This window comes from Hibiscus syriacus, unplaced genomic scaffold (assembly GCF_006381635.1).
Source record: "Hibiscus syriacus cultivar Baekdansim isolate YM2019G1 unplaced genomic scaffold, ASM638163v2 tig00002237_pilon, whole genome shotgun sequence".
Classification (NCBI taxonomy): domain Eukaryota; kingdom Viridiplantae; phylum Streptophyta; class Magnoliopsida; order Malvales; family Malvaceae; genus Hibiscus; species Hibiscus syriacus.
In genome coordinates this window covers 6,726,772-6,744,786 of record NW_024061918.1, presented here as the reverse complement: position 1 = coordinate 6,744,786, position 18,015 = coordinate 6,726,772, and the positions used below count along the sequence as shown (strand labels likewise).

General features: G+C 37.1%; 1 protein-coding gene and 1 pseudogene across 1 annotated transcript in view; one reads left to right on the top strand and one right to left on the bottom strand.

Moving 5' to 3' along the window:
- Positions 1-15,099, top strand: part of LOC120142597 (leucine-rich repeat receptor-like serine/threonine/tyrosine-protein kinase SOBIR1) — a 29,263-nt gene extending 14,164 nt beyond the window's left edge. The window contains exons 3-4 of the mRNA XM_039157152.1: positions 491-495; positions 15,086-15,099. The gene's annotated coding sequence lies outside the window, so the exon portion shown is untranslated. The remainder of the gene's footprint in view (positions 1-490; positions 496-15,085) is intronic.
- LOC120140441 lies at positions 8,448-10,594 on the bottom strand (annotated as a pseudogene).
- Positions 15,100-18,015: the final 2,916 nt, after the last annotated feature.

The window sequence follows — 18,015 nt, the reverse complement described above, 5'->3', positions numbered from 1 at the left end:
GGCAGCAACCGAATGAATTACGAGTATGAAAAATCTTAAACTTACCTCGTTGCGTAGAGTATGAACCTCATTCTGCAACGATGCTACCATCTCACGTAGAGCGGCTACCTCACCGCGTAATGTAGACACCTCAACACGCCATGCACCATCGTCTTTGCGTAAAGTACCGACCTCCTCACGCAAGGCATTGACCTCATCACGTAACTCCCCTAACTCATCCCGTTGAGGTGGAGGTGGAGAACAGGGAGATAAACGTCGTGACATCTTTGCCGGTCGCCTATCTTGCGGTGATGGTGGAGAAGAGGCTCGATGATGTGAAAGAATAGGTGATGGCTGTCGTTGTGGAGGTGTATAGCCGGGTCGATCAGATGATGGCTCTAGGTGAGGTGATAGCTCTGGGCGAGGTGATGGCTCCCGAAGTGGAGGCTGCTCATCAACCGTTCCATCAAAAAACGCTTACTAGCTTGCCACCAATCAGTGGCAAGCTCAGCTTCCGTGGGTGTCAGCCTCTGTAGAGGAGTGTTGGCCTCCTAACAATATAAAAGCTTAAACAAGGTTAAATGTGTACTATTAATAACTTGTTTATAAACATATGGTAGTATTTATGTTAACTTACATTATTTATTGTCGTATACCGTAGTAAATCTTCCCATTGCAAGGTTCGTTTCCTCTTCCAGGAAATAGCCCTGGGAATATTATTTGAAGTTTTTATTGCATATGTCTTCATGGCGGGAAAGGTCTCAAATATCCAAATCTACAAACAATATAATAACAAACATTAGTAATTGTTAAATAATTACTTATAATTTTGGAAACATTATATAAAAATTCTTACCTTAAAGGCCCAAATAAAGCCTGTCAAAGTGTATTTGGAACCATCACCATGCAAACTTTTTCGATCATCCAAGGCAGACGATAACTTATTCCATGTAGCTTTCCATAAATACGAGCCCCATGGAAACAGGTTCCACGCATTTAGGTCTTCTACCAATTTGATTAGATCATTTGGAATAGGTTGTCTGGCCTCTCTGCCTAAAAAGCCGGCATGCAAAAGAATTAGAAGGCATACTCGGACAACGTCGACGTCATCCATCCGAGTAAAACCATCTTTATTATTCAAAAATCTTGTCAGGTCTTCTACGTGTAGACTCGGCCTCTCCAGCTCAGGGAAAACCCGGGATAGCCATGATGGGCGGGTAATGTGTCTAGTGTACCGACCTAAATCATCGTGTCCGAAGCGTAGACCGGTGATTAAGCAAAACTCCTCCCGCCCAAAACACGTATACGCCGGTGGAAAATCAAACCATATCTCTTCATCACGACGTTGTATAGTCTCTGGTAGATCTCTAGTCATGGTTTGAAGAAACAGGTGTGTCAACATCGCATCTCCACCGGGATGTTGTACTTTCAGCCATGGCCCGAAGCATGTATCCTCAAACATTTTTCTTTGTGCATGTGAAAGCTTCGACGCAATTGTTTTGGCCAGGCTGACTTTATTTCTCAAGGTCAATTGAGCCGAATAAAAGTTCTACAAAAACAATAAACATACTAAATTAGATATACCAAAAACTACACTGTGAAGATATACCAAAAACAATAATAAACATAAATAGTAGTAGTTTATTCTTCAAACTTAAATATGCAACACTGTGAATTTCGTATTTGTCTTTGTTTTTTGGTTGAAGTAATGCAATTCATTCAAGTTTCAATTTGCAGAAGAAGAATAGTTTCTGAAAATGAAAATCGCAACACGAAAATGACTATCGCAACGAGAGAATCGCAACGCGAAACTAAAATCGCGTTGCGATTTGCATTTCGCGTTGCGATTCTTGGTTGATTTAATAAGCAATCTAAGTGAAATGGTTAATCTATTATTGAAATTACCAGTAAACCTATCATCAATTTCAATATGAAAAACCTAATAATAATGCAAAAATTTCAAAAAGAAAATAATTAAAAAAACTAACCCTCGTTGGTTGATTTGGTTGATTTTCCATTTCTGATTGTGAGGGTGGCTCTGAGAGATTTAGATAGACGGATTTCGCCGGAGATGGGGACGGATTTCGTCGGAGATGGGTGAGAGAGTGAGAGATGGAGATGGGACTGAGTTGTGATTTTAGGTTTTAGGTTATGAGTTGCGATTATGGGATATACTGTGGACAGTTCAGTGTTCCAATATATTTATATTCATGTTTGGAATTTAAAAATAAAATACTTGGCCAGGATACTAATGGCGCTTTGAAAATCGCATTGCGATTATGTATTATCGCATTGCGAAAGTCAGTATCGCGTTGCGAAAGTAAGTATCTCGTTGCGATTTTTTATTATCGCATTGCGATAGTCAGTATCGCATTGCGATTTTCCCAATTCGCGTTGCGATTTACTTATTCGCATTGCGATTTTCCCAATTCGCGTTGCGATTTACTTATTCGCATTGCGAATTTCCCAATTCGCGTTGCGATTTACTTATTCGCATTGCGAATTGGGAAAATCGCAACGATACTGTAGACCATCGCAACGCGATTTTCAACTATCGCATTGCGAAAATGCAACGCGAATTTGCGATAATGGAGATCGCGTTGCGAATTAGCGATCACATTGCGATTTTGTTGGTCATTTTGGCAAATCCGGAAAAAGTTGGTTAAAATCGTATATTATATGGGATTTTTGGTCACTGAGGTTATTTTCTCTAAATTTTAGGTAGAAAAAATAACATTTTATGTAACACTCTGTAAGAAATATTAAAAAAATATTAACATTTCCAATAACGTTTTTTCTTAACCTTAAATTAAGTTGTGATTCCTTATAATCCCGATTCTTTCTCTCTCTTTTTCTTTTCTTTGACCAGATGTTCAGGTCAGGTGAGACAACAGGGGAAATTGATGATTTCTGCGTTCATCCCCCCATTAGCATAAAATGTTTGTCTATTTCTACGATCTATTTGTTCTTGTTTTTCAAGTGTTATTTCAACTCGATAATATTTTTAATTAAAAATTATTGATACATTTTCTAAAATTAATTATAATAATATTTTTTATATTTCTATATAATCTTTAATTAAATCAAATTTTTGTACAAATTTTTAACATTATAGCTGTGTCCATTTGTTGATTAAATTTTTATGAGGCATTTTATTCATTTACATAGATATAACAAAAAATGATGTTTATATAAATTTTATGACTTTGTATTATATTTTTATTCTAATTTAACTTATAATTTCACATACTGATTTATTTACATAACATATATTTTGTTCAAATTCATGATGATAAATTCAAATAATAATTTAATATTTTATGCAAATCATGTTTAATTTTTTTTTTGTATTTATTTTATTTAATCTCATATTTTTTATATACTTTATTGTAGTAATATAGAATTTATCTTACTTAAAAATGCTAAAATAATAATAATTTTTTATGAATAAAAGTAACTTTTATTATAAATCATTGTGATAGCATGAACTCTATTTTATTTTGATTACTAAGTGTTTGTATTTATTATTGGACGAAAGTTAACTTTGAATACTCTTTGCTTTTGTTATATATTAAGTGTTCTTTTATTTGCTTTATATCTATTGAATCTGAGTAGTGATAAGTACGGAAATAACATCATTGTGATAACATAGGATGTGCTGGTGAAAGTCACTTTAACTGCAACAGAAGGAGGGTAGGATGTGTGTACTTTACTTATTATATATAACCTAGAAGGGAATGATGCTTAAGTAGTAAGCTTTAATATATGCAAATAATTGTTATGCTTAGTTATTTGTTGTGCTTCATTTATCTATGGTCAAAATACATTAGCTAGCTAGCTTGATGTGTGTCTCGATTTGTCTGATGAGTGTTCCAATACATTAATTTCTATCTTTTTTTCTTATTTGTTTTTACTGTCTTCGTAATACTCGCCCTCACAATCATCTCTTACAACTCTCACTTTTAAGATTTTCTTTTATAGAGTTAGACTTAGCAACACTAACCCCATTAGCTTCTTTCCCTGTGGGTTCGACGTATTTAGCCGGGAGACTATCTCTATTATGCAATCGATGGATGTGCGCTTGCACCTATTGCGAACACATATCTGTCGATCACCATCAATTCACATGTGCTGGCACTCCACAACAAAATGATATAACTTGAAGGAATACTAGGCATTTGAATGAATAATGTCGAAACTAGTTTGCTTCATGCAAGAAACATTCCAGATCATTTTTAGGCAGAAGCAATGAAAGCTGTAGCTTTTGTGACCAATATACTTCCTTAACAAAGGTTATATTTTCTTTCACCTTTTTGAAAAATTATGAAAAATGAAACCAACAATTAGTTGTTTCTGAGTTTTTGAAAGTGTTTGCTATGTATTTGTATATGACTACTTATGTAGCAAAATGGACAAAAAAGTTGTTAGATATATGTTTGTATAGTATGACAACTAGAGAAAAGGCTAAAGATGTTGTGATCCTACAATTGAAAAATGCTACATGTCCCGCAATGTGGTGTTTGATGAAGCATCTTTATGGTGGTCTTAAAAAAAAGAGTTATTACCAAACTCATATACTTTTAAAAGAGATTTATAATCTTCCAAATTTCAATTGAGTCCATTGATTGAAGATGGCGAGTCTAGTGAAATAAAAGAACCAATACCACTTGAAAGATCAACAAAGATCAGAAACCCAAATATAAAATACGCCAACGCTATCGTAATTGAAAAATATGATATAGAAGAACTATAAACTTTTAAAGAAGCTTCTCAGAAGGTAGAGCAGATTGTAGCAATGAGAAATGAGATTGTTGCACTTTATCAAAATCAAATTTTGGAAATGCCGCACATATGGTTCGATTGATTTTCTCAACAATATGGACTAGACTATGATGAAACATTTAGTTCAATGGCAAAGCTTACAATTCTCTAACTCCTACTAACATTAGTAGTTAGTAAGAATTGAAATCTAAGACAAATGGACATGAAGAATGCATTTTTGCATGGGGAGTTAGATCATGAGATTTACATGGATCAGTCAATGGACTTTTGAAGTCAATATCATTCTGATTATGTCTACAAGATTTGAAAGACACTTTATGAATTGAAGTAAACATTCAGGGCTTATGTAGAAAGATAGTTTAATTTCTAACTTATAGTGGTTAATACGTGACTCCTTCATATTCCAGACTGTTTGTGAAAACATATGAAGAAAAACTAGTTATTGTGCTAGTATATGTGGATGATTTAACCATGATTAGAGATTATGAGGAAAAAAATCTTTGAACTATGAAGAATTTATCAATTCGCTTCCAAATGAAAAAGTTTCGACAACTTAGACATTTCCTTAGTCTGAAGATTGATCACACCAAGGACGAAATTTTTCTCCATCAAAGAAAGTATTCTAATGATTTATTAAAATGTTAAAAATATCAATTGTAAGCCAATTTCTATGTTGATGGAACCAAATGTCAAAATTTATGATAATGAAGGGAAAAATTTAAAGGATGGTACAATATAGAGACGATTAGTTGGTAGTTTTATGTACTTAACTTTACAAGATCAGATACTTCTTTTTCAGTTGGCATTGTAAGCTGCTATATGCAAAATCCAAAGAAACTTTACTTGGAAGCAGCTAGACGAATTTTGAGATATATGAAGAGTATAATTAATCATGGTATTCAATATAAAAAAGGTGGAAATTGCAATCTAGTAGGTTATTATGATGTTGACTATGCTAGTGATCATGATACACAAAGCTCAACTACAAGGTATGTGTTTATACTTGGATCTGGAGCAATTTCCTACTGTAGCAAATGACAACCCACGATGTCTTTGCCAACCACCAAAGCAAATTACCGTGTAATAGCAATGGCAACTCAAGATAGCACTTGGCTTTTGCAATTATTAAAGACTTGCATAAGCAAGAAGAGTTTCCGGTCACCCGATATATTGACAACTTGTCAACCATACGCTTAGCTAAAACTCCAATTTTTCATGCAAGAATTAATCATGGGGAGGTACGTTATTATTTTCTTAGAGAAAAAGTCTTGCAAAAAGAAATTAAATTTGAACATATAAAAATCAAGTGGTAAATCTATTCATAAAAGTATTGGGTGGCAACAAGCTTGAAAGCTTTTATTGTTAGCTTAACATGAAAGTTGATTTTGAGGGGAATGTTGAAATATCACCACCAACGTATTAACATTTAAATTTATGTTATGATTTCATTAATATAAGTAAGTTTTAAGATTTACTTGTATTGAAGGTTGCGTATTTCAAGTGTTTATATAAGAAAGCTTTGTGTTCGACCTCACTCACTCATGGGACAAGACAACTTAACAAAGAATTTGTTAAAAGTAATCCCAAACCCGAAGTGTAGGTAGATTCAATGGCCCATTTCACAAAAGCTTCTCGTAACAACACGTTTCAACTTTATTAAATCACTCAGCCAAATACATGAGCATTCCTTCATAGTAAAAAGCTTGGGGATATGTCACCTTAAACTCTTTCTTAAGGAGCTTTGTTGCCATTACAACTATAGTTGCGCAAAGATACAGTAGCAAATACATACATGTTTGTTTCCATTACACAAAATGTATGTCATGTTTGGCGAAGCCAAATAACCACCATCCCCGATAATGTGCATCATACACAACTCAAGTAATTATAGTATTTTTATATATTTAAAATAATATGTAAAATATAAGTATGAAACAAATGTAGTTATTTTTATTAATAAGATAGGGAACATTATGCATATGCAATATTTCGGTTGTAAGAATATTGAGTTAACTAGTAATTTTTGTCTTCATCTCCCCGTACCAAGTCAAGGCAGGTTGAAAGCACTATACTCTAGAGACAAATTTGTAGGAGAAACACGTCAGCCATCAAAATGTTGAGCCAAATCCACACCACGTGAAGTCTCTCATTAGTGGAAAATAATATAATAAAGTATTTTCTTAAAATAAAAAATTTATGATAATATAATACCTAGTGTTGACTGCAAAAGGGAATAATGTTTGGCTGGCTTAGCTGTGGTTAATGAGTGCAGCAACTCATAAGTTGTTCGAACTTGACTCGGTCAGAGTTCTGTTCATGTTGAATCGATTTAAATTCGAGTTTGAGTCGAGATCTTAAGAGTTGTGTTGAGTAAAATCCAACTCGATCGACTCGATAATTTTGTGAGCAGCTCGTTATATTTTTTATACTTTTAATAGTTTGCTAACTACAAGTAACAATGGATGGATTGAAGAGATGTTGATTTCATTATTTTTAATATTGGTTATATACCGTTGAACTTGTTTTTTAAGAATGTTTTTAATATGTTAGTTTGATGTATTTGTGGATAGTTACCTTATTTTTTAATATATTAATTTGGTGTATTTGTGGATTGTCATTGATTTTGCTTCATACAATCTTTTGATATTATTTTAGTTAAATTTATTAATTTATGATTTTATTAAGCTTTATATGATATTTTGTTAGTTATAGAAACAAGGTAAAATTATTGTGAGTTTAACAAGCAATGAGTCCAGCAGCGCCTAACGAGCAAAGAGTTGAGAAACAAGTTTTATAATAACCACAAGTTGAGCAAAATTTTAACATGCTTAGCGAACAACGAGTTGAGTAATAATTTTTTTAACGAACACGAGTCAAAAACTACCCAACTCACGATTAACTTGCTTGATAAGCACCCTAAATTGGCTATTGGTGATTCAAAGCCACACTTTAGCTCCTCCCTAATCATTAATTATGTTTAAATAACAAAAAGGTTACGAAATCAGCTAATCACTCAACTGGACCTAATGATTTCTACACCATTTTACTATATTATTTGCAACAAACATCTTTATGTGGGTGTACCATTTTTAACACATCATATGCTTATGGGGGAAAACTAGATATATTATTAATTGTTAACAAACAAAAGGTCGCACTAGAGTTTACCGAATCACATGATTTGTAGTTAACAAGATTGTTTCCAAATTTTAAATGATATACTGTGTTACGGGAATATTAATGTTTGACTGTCATAATCAGTTTACTTCTTTTAATTTAAGCGAAGAACTATTGTTGATAAATTTACGGTCAATGACCAGTTAAAGATGATAAATGATGTTTTCTATCTCCGGTTAAAGGAAGAGAAAAAGAAGAAGAGTTCGAATTCCTCTTTCAATCCAGTTAAGAGACTTTGTCATAGTCATAATGACTATTTGTAAGTTGACGAGTAGTTTAATACAACTGATACATAATAGATTTGAAGAATCACATGTGTTTACCACTCTTCAAGAGAATATTTACTGTTGGGTGGTAATATTCTGAAGGCTTCGAAGAATTACGGAAAATACAGATACTTCATAGGTCTCTACAATCTATAGTGATTGGATTTAAGTTTTGTTATTTAAAGGTAGTTTCAAATTATAATCATACAATATATAAATGCAAACAAACTACTAAAGAACAATCTAGAAAACTTTTACTGAATTCATGGGATTTGTTTTTGAGCTTTTAAAGTTTGAACATGTTGAGATCTCCCAAACCCTAATCTCTCCATCTAAATTTCCACTGCATACGGAAACGACACCGTCAAACACACTTCCTGCAACTGCTACCAACGACTTCACAGGTCTTTCATGTTCCTCCAGAACTAAACAACACTGGAACCCATCTCCTTCTTTCCCACGTGCCAAACCCTGACCGTCCGATCTGATGACCCACTCACTAACCAATCCCCAACGTTGATCAAGCACAATATCGCCCCTGAATGACCCCACAATGACTCCACAAATCCCACTTGATTATCACCTCTTTTCTCCCACACCATGATTGAACCATCATACTCACAATAAAAAAACACCGATGCGTCGCCGTTTAAAGCAAGAGCATTCACCGTATATTTATGCTTAACTAGTATTCCCAATAAACCATGCTTTCTTTCCCTTCCCGTCGCTTCCTAGATTCTAATCAACCTATCGGCGCCGCCCGTGTAAACCGTTCCATCGTCGGAAACAACTAAAGCGTTAACTGCGTCTTCGTGAGCTTTAACGGACTCTGTACAACGTCGGGCCTTTACGTTCGATATCTTGAAACTTTTGTCCCACGAAACCGAATACATTATCCCATTCTCTTCGTTTATAACCAAACCCGAGACAGTATCCCAATGTTCGATCCAAAGCTTCTTTTTGTGACGCCGTACGTTAACGTGGTTCTTTGGCGACATGAAACTAATGAACCGGTCTTTAACGGTGGGAAGAGTGGAAAGAAGTTTCTGTTTTTTTGGAAGGGGTTGTTGATTTTCCAGATTCTGATCTTGCCGTCTTGATGAGCGGTGAAGATTTTGGTTTTGTTGAATGCAATGGACTTGACGAACCTGTGGTGGGATAATAGTTAAAAGAATCCATAAAGCAGTGGTTCGTTAGATCGAAGACGCTGATTTTATTGACGGCGGCGGCGTAGAGGAGGTTATCGTGGACGGCAAGGCAGCTGATGTGGTGGCTCGAGGTGTTGAGAGTGGTGATACGACGATGTTTCAGGGTTTGAAACGAGAAAACATTAGTACTACGCAAGAGAGAAGACGTACCTTTCCCTTTTCTGCAGAGTCCAGGTGAAAGTGATGTGTAATTATGTGGGTTTATATATACGAGTGAGAGTGGTTCCTCTGGACACGTGGAGTATGTTCATTTCATTATTTGATTTGGTAAATCCCAAGAAACTTTGTTACGACGAGGTCTGCATATCTTCCATGGACCCTTAAACAGGTAATCATGAGGTCACCTTCTACGCTGTATATCTTCTTCTTCAAGGGAGTTTTTATTTAGGGTAAACTATAACAATAGTCCTCTTTATTTTCGGTATGATTGAATTCGGTCACTAGTTTAAAAATTAAATGTGTTTAATTACTTATGTTATCGGTCCATTCAATTTAAGTTCTTCACCTCTGTCGTTAACTTGGTTAATTTATTAATGGAAGTCTGAGTTTTAAATTAAAAAATAAAAAAAAATTCTCGTGTCACTCCTCCACTAAAACTGTGATCGACCATCAAAGAAATCCATTAAAGCTTTCTTTGCTCCAGACTTTTAGCGTGCTCACACCAGTGGCCTATCAACAAACCGCACACCGTCACTTGTTGAACAAGTAAATCAGAAACTACCGAAGTAAATAACTGCAAGATTTTTTCAGTCATGTATTTTGAAACTACATATGAAAATCATAATCAACTTATTAAAAAAAATCATTCCATTTACACTTATCAAAATGCAACAACTTCAACTAATGAGCATTCTTTTAGCGTTTCATCAAACATTGGATATTTTATATTCTCGGGATTCTAATGAGGTTTCCTGGTAATCTATATCCATTTTAATTTTATATTATCCTACCATTCCTTTAAGGTTTCATATCAATGCAAGTGCAAAAAATGGAGGAAACGAGTGGAATGTAGATACAAATTCACGACAAGAAACTACGCTTGGAGCTGTCTTGTTCTGCAACAACTTCATCGAACACTGGATATTTAAGTCCATCGAAATCCTATCAAGAAAATATTACCACTCTCAAAGATGAAGATAGACAAGAACAGACCCTCAAGTTGTTTCTCCTTAGAACCGACATTGAAATTAGCAATAAATACACCAATCAAGAAGTACCCATTGTAGACACGTTATTTCATCTCACATTCATCCATATATTACATTAAACACATATTTTATTATTTATTTATTTTTTTCATGTTTCCAGGCCTAAACAGAGGGCCCAGACCAAATGGCAAGCCGATTCCCAGCAATGAACTAGGGTTTCTAGAACCCTAGTGTTCCAAGTCTCCACGGCGCCCTTGCTCGAGGAGTCCTTACACCATACGGCCGCATTCCACGCCAGTTTCATCAGCCATTCAACAAATCCGGTTCCCTCGGCGCAAGGAAAGCACACGTAAGCACATGAGACACAAACAAAGGCGACGTATGTTAGTGGGATTTCGAACGACCACAACCGAGTTTCACTCGGATTCAATCTCTAAATATAGATTTTCTTAGGCTATAAAAACCCATGTAATCAATACGCAAAGGGGAGATTACCACAAAAAGACACACAATATATTACGAGAGATCAGGGGAGATATAACAGATTGGAAGTTTTATTTTGTAACCAGTTCAGAAAGAAATAAAGGTAGCATTTTTCTTACCTCTTTTTTTGGTTTTTTTCGCCTTTGCATGTTAGTGTTCCTCTATGATTTGTACAGAAACAAAAGAAAGCGTTTTCAGCCGATGAACGGAGGGGCTTGGTCGGGATCTTCTTTTGTAGATCTAGCCCCCGAGGCTCGTTTTTTATAAAAAAAATATTTCGTTTTTCTGAAACTAGATTTAAAAAGCTTTGGAAAACAAAAAAAAACGGGTTTTGCCGCCGATGAACGGCGGCCGTCGCCGTTCAACGGCGGCGGCGAGGCGGCGCGAGGAGGCCAACGGTCGGCTTCTGTAAAAGGTTGCATGTGTTCTTCATTGCTGAAGAACAAGGCAGAGAAAAGAGAAAGGGGAGGGTATCCCTCGGCTTGGAGAAGAGAGAAATAAGTAATAAAAAGGAAATTCTGAGTTTATACTTAAAACGTCCGCATGTCCCTGTCTAAATTAGGGTAAACTACCCTTTTGGTCCCTCGTATCCTTTGAAGAGTTATTTCACTCCCCAAATCAAAATTAACCCTTAATATTGCATTGAATTCTGACCCCCTAGCTTATAGTTCTTTCAATTTGACCCTTTTTCTGGATTTTAATTTTATTTATCTATTATCTTTTTATATTACATTATAACGTTTATATATATATTTTATATTATTATTAGTTTTTTACATTCGTATGTACATATTATTAGTATATTATTATTATACTTATATGTTATATTAAATATATATGTATATATAGGTGTGTATACATTTGGTATTTTATCTTATTATTTCTTTACTTTTTTTATATATTTATCTTCATTATTTAGTTTTTCTATTACTATTATATAGATTTTTTTCCCCTCTCATATTTAGTTATTATATATATGGAATTAATATTATTATATGTTTTTTATTAATTTTACCTTATACGCTATTATTTTACATTCTTTATATACATGTGGACATTTTTATCATTTTACATTTGTATGTTATTTTATTTCACCTTTATTATGTTTTATTTATTTATTTATTCCTTTTTATTTTTATACATATTTGATTATAGTTATTTATCTATTTTAGTTTTTTTAGGTTTTTTTAATTTTATTTTACTTATTACTATTATATATATCTTTTTATTTATTTTTATTGTATATATCTTTATTATTATTACCATCGTTTTTATATTCTATATTTTCCTCATCCTATTTGTTTTCCATTTTACCTTAGGTGTTTTATTTGCATCCCTTATCTAACATATGTCTCGATCTTTTAAGGGTACAATTTAAGCAATCTAAGGTAAGTAATTTGGATCATCATTTTACATTTTAATTTAAATTTACAACTTTCTTAATTAAAGACAACTGGAAATTACATAGTACCGAAAGGGCAGTTTAAGGGTGCTAATCCTTCCTTAGCTGTAACCGACTCCCGAATCCGACATATCTTTGGCAAGACGCAGATCAGGTAAGATGTAAGGTATCCGATTAACCTATTTATTTTTAAATAAATAATCGGTGGCGACTCCAATCCATTTTCCTAAGTCGAAGCCCAATTCTGGGGCCCAACCGAAAGACGGTTACGACAGCTTGGCGACTCCGCTGGGGACCCAGGTAAGTGAGTCAGGCTAAGGTAATTTCCAGTTGTCTTTTTAATGAAAAGGGTAAGTTTGAACTTTAAGGTAACATTTCGATCCTTATTACTTACTTTTGGTTATATTTTTTCGAGTAAATAGTTGGACTGACCGTTTTCTAATGATTTCAGTTTTCTAAAATTTTTCATCCAAAGGCTCTATACCCGAGCTCCGAACCCTTTAAGTGGGGGTGAAAGCGACGCATTCGTGTGAATTTATTCACCGCATATGCCTAGCAAGTAGCCTTCGGGATTCATATACCTTATGTCTTCGTGTGAATTTATTCTCCGCATAGACATAAGGGAATGTGTCCCCTCGAGTTTAACTTAGTCCACACAAGCCTGTGATGGGTTTAGGACTAAGGGTCTGGTAAGCCCAAGGGGGCACCAGCAAGGAGAACTCGGGTACCGTTTTTAGAACCTAAACCAGGAGACTTCGAAGAAATAGAGCCTACCCCAAAACCACATTCCAAAACCTAGGACAATTGTTTCCTAACCGTTTGTTTTTTCTTATGTTTTTATTGCCATTTATTTCTTGTTATTTTTATTTATTTCCATTTATTTTTATTTTACTAACCATTTGCCTTTATGTTTGTTTTTAGCATTTGCATCATAACAAGAGACCATTGATCCCTAAAAAGACGTTCATTACGCACAAAATAATCTGAATTAATGGATAAAGGTGTTGTAATACAAGAGATTAAAAACCCTGAGGTACGACTATGGTCCGAGAAGACTCAGAAGGAAAAGGGAGACAGTCTTCAAGACAGCTATGTGTCAGAGCTGGTTAGCTACGCCTCGATCAGCCTAAAGCAGAATGACGTACAAGAGCTCCGGGACATCTGGGACTGTTGGAAGAATGAGGTAAAACAGAAGTTCAGCCAACGATACGGTGATGTTGCACTTCTGCTTCATGTTAAGATTGATGAGCCCTTAATTAGAGCCTTGGTTCAATTCTGGAACCCGGGATACAGTTGCTTCACCTTTAACCGGGAAGACATGGTGCCCACCATAGAAGAGTACACTACACTGCTGCATTGTGAAAACATCAAACTCGAGCGGGCCTACCTTAAGCACATTAAAAGTCAACCTTTCAAAAATACACTAGCTAAGGTTGCCGGAGTTGATGAAAAATGGGTAACTGACCGAGCTCGATGTAAGGGTAGTGGAGAAGGAATCGCTTGGCTTCATATCAAACAACTAATGAAGCACCATCCTGATGAGTGGAAGACAATAGACCTGTTTGCATTAGGTCTGTATGGTCTAATTTTATTCCCAAAGACCTTGGGATACATCGATGCCACCGTAGTGGAGCTATTCGAACAACTCTCGAGAAGAGTCAATCCAGCACCAGCCATCTTGGCTGAGACCTTTCGATCTCTCAATCATTGCCGAAGAACTGGCGGAGGAAGATTCACCGGGTGCATTCAGCTCCTTCAAGTCTGGATTCACAGCCACTTCTGGAAGACTGACGGGGTTGCCTACCGCCGTTTCAGCACCACCTATTCACCTCTAGGTGAATTTATTACCTTAAAATGGCATGAAGGCGCCTCGAAAGAAAAATGGATGAAGGTCTTTACGCATCTTCAAGACCGAGATATTGTTTGGAGAGCCCCTTGGTTATTCCTCAGTGATGTTCTTTTTCGATGTGGTGACTCCGACACTGTGACCTTACTTGGACTTTGGGGAGCAGTCGGGTATGCTCCGCTATTAGCACTTAGACAATATGGAGCACGTCAGTTTGTCCCAGTAACATGCGGGTTAGCTAGGTCAGAGTTTGAGTATCACGGCGACAGCTATAAGAAAATGATCAAAGAAGTAGCCGATTCGTGGAGGAAAGTATTCCGGATGGATGTTGTAGCTGCCAGAAGTATGCTCACTCCGGATTATGTGGAGTGGCGAAGATTGAGAAAGAATGACAATATCCCTGTGCCAGACTGTGATGACACCCGGACCATGGAGGAACATCTCAGGCATGTCCCTTCTGAACTAGAGATAGCTAAGACCGAGTTTGAAGCCGTGAATAATGAGCTGAAGCAAAGGATAAAGGAACTTGAAGCTGAACGTTATCAGTGGAAGCTTGATGCTGACTCTCAGAAAGATCGGGCAGAAAAACTGGAAAAAGAACAAAAAAGAGTCCGTTTTGAGCTCGAATACTTGAGAAAGGGGTATCAAGATAAGGTCAAGGATAACTCCAAGTTGAAGGTAACCTCTGAATACTGGAAAGACGAAGACCATAGCCTGAAAAGGAAGTTCGAGGGGCCTGATGAGAGAGCTTGGAAAGAACAAACAAAGACTGCCCAAAGACGCTTGGCAGATAGTCAATATCAGAACCAACGCTTGAGAGTTCGGGTAGCTGACTTAGAGAAACAGCATGAGAAAGATGGCAAGACGATAGCTGAGTTAGAAGCTATTATAGATGGGTTCAACAGGCAAGCAAACGAGCTTCAGATGGTGCCCTTCGACGGAGGACTACAATGGCGTTTCCGTTGGGAACAAGCACAACGAAGGGTGAGGGCCCGAGACGCAACCATCCGAGATTTCCTGGATCAAGTGCAAAAAGCAGCCCGTCATCTTCACGGCCTAGCAAGGGAAGCTGGTGTGGTTCGACAAGGCATTCAACCAGTGACAGATGAAGGCAGAAGACTTGTCAACCTACTGGAAGCTGTTCGGGGTCTAGAGGATTTAGTCCGAATGTACCTTTAATCTGTCTTTTATGTCTCTAAAAAGATAAAACATTTTTGTCTGAATAAGGATTATTTATAATAATGAACACTTTTCTGGATCAATGCCTCCAATTGCATACATCATACATTACATTTCTTGCATTTTATATTTCATGTTTGTTTATTTTATATTTTCCATGTTTTTACATTCATATTAACTAACAGAACATGTCTCAGACACCAAGCTTACCACCGCAAGCATCAGATACACATCACCCGCACAATACTCGAGCAAAAAAGAGACAAATGGAAGCCAGAATAGAGAAGATCGAAGAACACATGGCAAGACTTCAAAAGGAGCTAGAAGATAAGATGGCTCAGAACAGTGAAAGTACTCTTGAGTCCATCAAGAAAAATCAGGAGTCCTTGGTCGACCAAATCGTAGCCAAGTTGTCAGGTCTACAGCAAGCTAGTGCATCAGGGGGCATCTCTTCCGAGGGGGTGGCCATACCACCAACCCCGCAAGTGGTTCTCTCACCCGGAATATTACCCGGGGACGCATATGCTACTAAAGGGAAAGCAGCACTACCCGGGGACTCATTCGCTACCAAAGCGAAAGTTGCACCTGCTGTGAAGATACAAACTTCTACAATCATCCCTGATGATCATCCGGATGATTATAATGTCCCAGATTTTGACGAGGAAGATAAAGCCAAAAAGATGGAAGAAAAGATAAAAATATTAGAAGATCAAATAAAGATGGTCCAGGGAGACCATGATTATTATGGAGTGGACGCAATGGAGCTAAGCCTAGTTCCAGACTTGGTACTTCCACCAAAGTTTAAAATTCCTGAGTTTGAGAAGTTCGACGGGAACAGCTGCCCTTCAGCCCATATCACTATGTTCTGTCGAAAGATGACAGGATATGGAGGGAATGATCAACTCCTGATCCATTGTTTTCAGGAGAGCCTGTCCGGTTCAGCTATTCGGTGGTACAACCAGCTTAGCCGAACTCATATCAAGACGTGGAAAGACTTAGCCAAGTCTTTCCTGGAGCAGTATAAGCATATCAACGATATGAGACCAGACCGGGTCATGTTACAAAGCCTGGAGAAGAAACACAATGAGAGTTTCCGACAGTACGCACAGAGATGGAGGGATTTATCTGTGCAAGTTCATCCACCTTTGGATGAAAAGGAAACTAGAAAGCTGTTTGTACAGACCCTGAGGGCACCTTACTTCGGGCATTTGGTAGCAATCACGTCGGGGAGTTTTTCAGATTTAGTCATGGCCGGCGAAATGATCGAGTTGTCCATTAAACAAGGAAAGATTGAGGGAGGAGACTCCAGTAAAAAGCCTCCCACGAAAAACAAGGAGCGAGAGATCAACAATGTAAACACCTACAGTGTCAGCAAGGGGGTTACGATCTCGAGCTCAAATTCCACAGCAGCTGTACCATCCGGTACTTCTAGACAGAACCATAGAGAACCAAGAAGAGAAAGGGAAAGGGAACAGTTTGACCCCATTCCCATGACGTATAAAGAATTATACCAACAGCTCTTCGACACTCATGCAGTGTCGCCTTATCCTATGAATCCAATAAATCCCCCTTACCCGAAATGGTATGACGAGAGCGCTCACTGCGAATACCATGGTGGTGTGCAGGGGCATTCGATTGAAAGTTGTCTCGCATTCAAGAGACTTGTGCAACGGATGAGAAACAAGAATTGGATCACTTTCAACTCCGGAACACCAAACGTCGCCCAGAATCCCTTGCCCAATCATCAGGAGACAGGAATCAATGCCGTTACTACCGAAGGGGGCAGGAAAGTTAAATTGAGTGTTTCAGAGGTTAAATCTCCTTTGGCTTGGGTATGGAGCCAAATGGTAAAGGCAGGATTTTTTGCACCATATTCAGATACGATAGAAAACGAAGATGGTAACCATTGTTGTTACCACAACAAAGAAGGGCATAAAGTGCAAGATTGCCCAGAGTTCAGATTGTTAGTCCAGCTCATGATGGATCGAAAGGAGTTGGAATTTTACGAAGAAATTCAAGATTCTTGGGAAGCAGATGTTTGTGCCACCGGAGAATCATCCGATAGAAAATTTGGTAGGGGTAGTCCTTTGATAATTACCCCTAAGGCAAGCATGACAGTGACAACACCAGCCAAGGTGGTAATCTCCGCACCGCGGCCTTTTCAATATAAGGACAATCGGCAAGTGCCATGGAAGTACGAGTGTCAGGTGAGCACTTCCGGAGGAGGTAATAGTAAAGTGGGGCAAAGACCACTGGAGCCTTTCAAAGAAGATGTGCTAGTCGTCAATGAACCTATAAAGGAGGAAGAAGCTAAAGAGTTCCTCAAGATCTTGAAGCACAGCGAGTACAACATTGTAGAACAGCTCCACAACTTACCTACACGTACTTCAATGCTAGCACTATTTTTAAGCTCGGAAGCACACCGAGAAGCGTTGTTAAATGTCCTTAATCAAACGTTTGTGCCACAAGACATACCAGTCAGCAAGATGGATCGACTGGTGAACAATATTCAAGCTGATAATCTCATCTCGTTTTCAGATGATGA